Source organism: Nothobranchius furzeri, chromosome 6, assembly GCF_043380555.1.
Source record: "Nothobranchius furzeri strain GRZ-AD chromosome 6, NfurGRZ-RIMD1, whole genome shotgun sequence".
NCBI lineage: Eukaryota > Metazoa > Chordata > Actinopteri > Cyprinodontiformes > Nothobranchiidae > Nothobranchius > Nothobranchius furzeri.
Window position 1 is genome coordinate 39,032,042 of NC_091746.1, and position 4,734 is coordinate 39,036,775.

The window sequence follows — 4,734 nt, forward strand, 5'->3', positions numbered from 1 at the left end:
ACCAGGGAGGTGTCCAGTAGGCATCCTAATCAGATGCATCTCAACTGGTTCCTCTCATTGTGGAGGAGCAGAAGATCTACTCTCTAAGGTAGAGGCCCAACACCCCTCAGAGAAAAGTCATATTGGCCGCTCGTATCCATATTCTCATCCTTTCTGTTACTACCCCAAGCTCTTGACCATAGGAGAGGGTTGGAACGTAGATCGACCTGTAAATTGAGAGCTTTGCCTTCATCTGTCTCTTCACCAGGACAGACCGGTACAACGCCCGCATCACTGCAGATGCAGCACCAATTCGTCTATCGATCTTGCGCAACATCTTTCCCTTACTCGTGAACAAGACCCTGAGATACTTAAACTCCTCCACTTGGGGCAGGACCTCATCCCTGACCTGGAGAAGGCATTCTACCCATTTCTGAATCAAGACCATGGTCTCAGATTTAGAGGAGCTGATCCTCATTCGAGCTACTTCACACTCAGCTGCAAACCATGCCAGTGAAAGCTGGAGATCACGTTCTGATGAAGCCAACAGGACTGCATCATCTGCAAAAAGCAGAGAACCAATACTCAAGCCACCAAAACAGATTCCCACAACACCTTGGCTGTGCCTAGAAATCCTGTCCATAAAAGTTATGAACAGAATTTGTGACAAAGGGCAGCCTTGACGGAGGCCAACTCTCACCGGTAACAAGCTTGACTTGCTGACGGAAATGGGGACCAAGCTCTGGCACCAGTCATACAGAGACCTATTAGCCCGTTTTGGAGGGCCTGGCACCCCATACTCATGGAGTACCCACCACAGGGCCCCCCCAAGGGACGTGGTCGAACGCCTTCTCCAAATCCACAAAACACATGTAGATTGGTTGGGCGAACTCCCATTCGCATTGGATCACTAGAATAAAGGCACTTGGCACCATAACCTAGTTTGTGGAGTTTCATTCGTATGTGAAGAACATTTCGAGCAGGAAAGGCAAGCCAATGCTCCAGAGAAACGTCTTCTACAACCCCTTTAATATTTCAAGCAAAAACTAAATGTGAAGGTTGCGTAAACCTGAAACAGGCTACAAGCTGCAACTCTTAATCTTTCACCAAAAGAAAGATAGAAAGATCATTTCCTAAAGAGTTTCAAGTGCAGCTGAGAACGCCAACGTATTGATGTTGATGGTTTCATTAAAAGAAAATGTTTCAATTGTTATATATTATTTTACTGTACATATTTTCGTGTTACCTGAGACAAAGTTGTTGGATATATTTACCGTAACTTACATCAAATATCAAATTTAAAAATATCAAATCTGAACACCTTTACACACTCTAGGATGGAAGCCCCTGCTACTTTCTTCAGTTAATGGACAAGAATAAGTACGAGTAAACTTCTTTTATTTCGTGTTGAACAGTAATCTAAATATGGGACATTTGACCTTTCAGGATGAGCTAAAAATGGTGAAAATGCAGGTACGACCCACAGAATGTGGGTCAGACTTCTCCAGCAGCATCTCTTTAGCAAGTGAATCCACATGACATAAAAGTCAACGTGATTCATTAGACCAGACCACAGTCTGCTGCTGTGGTCTCCACATGGAAGTGCCTTTAATGGTTGCTGGAGTTGATCATGTCACCCTGACTGGTGTACAGCTCTGCATGCTGGGAGTCACTGTTTGTTCTCACACTTTCTGTCACATCAGAACGTTGACAAACAATTAAGGTCTTCAGCAGAAGCAGAAGCTCTGTGAGACACCAGCCAAACCTTACTGTGACTCCACGATGTTGTTGTCATGGTTTCTCTGTCAAGCATCAGTAAGTATTCTAACCATCAATGATGTTTCTGTGCCATCCTCATTTGTTCTTGTAAGTCAAATAGCTGATAAAAAAATTAATCATTACTTCATGTATGTTCTTTCTTTTTGTTCGTGATGAATCTCTGGAATGGATGTCATACAACATTAAAGCTGCTTTTTAGAGTGGCTCTAAAACAAGTCTCTAGCTCTACCCACTGGTTTTGTCTGAAAATGCAGCTCAATGTCAAAGAATGACTGAGACAAAGTTCCTGGGGGGAACAGGACAGAACACGGGAGAATGCTTTCATTCCTCTTTGGATCTACAATTTTTTAAGTTTATTGAACAAACCTGCCTGAAGTTTCTGTTTTTTTTTTTTTTGTTACCAGCTGCAGTCAAAATCTGATGGGGTTATGTGGTGCATTATACATGAAGTGACCCTTGAACTGAGGCTATCAGACACACAGCTGTTGGTTTATGGGGCCTGTGTGTTGTACAATGACAGTCTGGAGTTTTCCTGAATGACGTGAGATATTACAGCTGCCAGCCAAAATGTAAAAGACAAAAAAGTTTCAAGAAAAAAAAGAAAGACATTGTAAAATAAGTGTACCAGTTATTAGTCAGACAAGTGCGTAATTGTTTCATACAGTAAGTAATGCTATTTGTTTTAAATAAAAACAAAACTACAAGTGTAAAACATGCACAAGTACAAATGCACTAACTAAATGTTTAAACAGATGGAAACAAGGTTCATTATTACCAATAGACTGACATTGTCATGCACACGTGCAGCTTTTAACATTTAACAACATAAACATAAATAGTAAAACTGCCTCTGTTCATGTATTCCCTCCATGAGCCATGGTCACACAGACTGAAGATTTACCAGCGACCAGCAACCAACAATGCTCCATTCTACCGCTGCACAAATCCAGAAGGCAGCTTCCCCTGGTTTACAGAAGGGAGGTGAATGAGAAGTTGGATCTTTATCTAAAGTCTTTGATCAGGAAACTCCAGTCTCTCTCCACCAGGTCTTAAAGAGAGCAGCAATGCATCTTTCACAGCCCAGATATCCAGGCATGTTCCTCTTTCAGAAAAAAAGTTCTAAAAGATTTCTACAGAATCCACCTCCGTTGGCCACTTTCATTCAGCCCCACTTTGCTCCTCTCCCAGAAGCTTTGAGATATCATGCCCATGAGGTCCTCAGAGCTGCTCACTTAGCTCTTTGTTGCCTTTAGCAGTTTCAAAGCTTTGTTCTGAAGAAACATGATCATCCATTTTTACCCACATTGTTTTAGTCAGGGGTTCATTAGTCACAAGAGAACGATTTTGTCAGTTTGTAAAATACAAAAATAAATGTATGACATCTTTTAAGGTGATCACAATAAATAGATGCACAAATAAATTAACTAATGCACAGTACATTGCAAATATATGCATCAATTATTTGAAATTTGAACATCACCAACTACAAACCCAGAGCCCCCGCCTCCACCGATAACCTGCTCTTGGCAAACAACCTAAACAATTTCTATTGTCAGTTTGATGAGCCAACAGGCAGGCCTCACTCCTCGTCCAGCCAACAATAGAGACATTGGTCAGCCACTCCCCACTACAGAGCCATCACCATCACTGTGGAATTTTCCTTCATCACCCTCCCCCTCACTCCCCACTCATGAGGTGTTCACATCACACACCTCCACCACAAATCTACACATTCATGAAGCTGATGTAAAGAAGCAGTTCAGGTCTCTTAACACACGAAAAGCCCCGGGCCCTGATGGCATGGCTCCTGCCACTCTAAAGCACTGTGCTGAAGAGCTGGCCCCAGTGTTTACGAGCATCTTCAACTCCTCACTGGAGGAATCTCATGTGCCTGTCTGCTTCAAGATCTCCACCATAGTCCCTGTCCCCAAGAAACCAAGAATTACTGGACTGAATGACTACAGACCTGTGGCTCTGACATCTGTGGTCATGAAGTCATTTGAGCACCTAGTTCTCCCCTACCTCAAGACCCTCACAGCCCCCCCTCCTGGACCCCCTGCAGTTTGCCTACAGAGCAAACAGGTCTGTAGATGATGCAATCAACATGGCTCTACAATTCATCCTGCAGCATCTGGACCACCCGGGTACCTACGTCAGGATATTGTTCGTGGACTTCAGCTCTGCATTCAACACAATCCTGCCAGACCTCCTCCAAGACAAACTGTCCCAGATGAACGTGCCTGACCCCATCTGCAGGTGGATCACTGACTTCCTGACAGACAGGAAACAACAAGTCAGGCTGGGGAAGAATGTCTCGGACCAACGGACCATCAGCACCGGCTCACCACAGGGCTGTGTTCTTTCCCCTCTGCTCTTCTCCCTGTACACCAACAGCAGCACCTCCAAGCATGAGTCTGTCAGACTAATTAAGTTTGCTGACGACACCACCATCATCGGACTCATCTCTAATGCAGAGTGCAGAAAGTGCTCCCCCATGCTCGTTTAGTTCCATCACCACAAAACAAATCTTCTGAAAGTGAAGGGTCGTCACAATGCTGTAAATAGTTTGGGTTTTCTACTGTCTATCGATGCAGATAAGTAGAGGCCGTGATCTGCATATAGCTGATCTGTACTGCTGATTATTTGGCCAGTTTTCACAGTCTATATGTTTTCTACCCACATGCCAAATTGTAATGTAATAATAAAAACAGTGGATGCACAACTTTTCTGAACCTAGATCAGTTTTTGAACTCTGATTTTAACCATCTGTGCATTGAAAAAGAAATCTTTTATATAGCGCCTCTCAAAATAAAAAATCCTCGGGCACTTCACAAAAACAAAAAAAATTTAAGTATAAAAGTTTTTTTTAATGATTACAAATATGTTTTAAGGTGAGAAAAAATAAAAATTGAATAAAAAATGTAAGGAAAGGTAGAGGGAAAATGAATATGAAAGAGGGAAATCAGTGGATCCTGG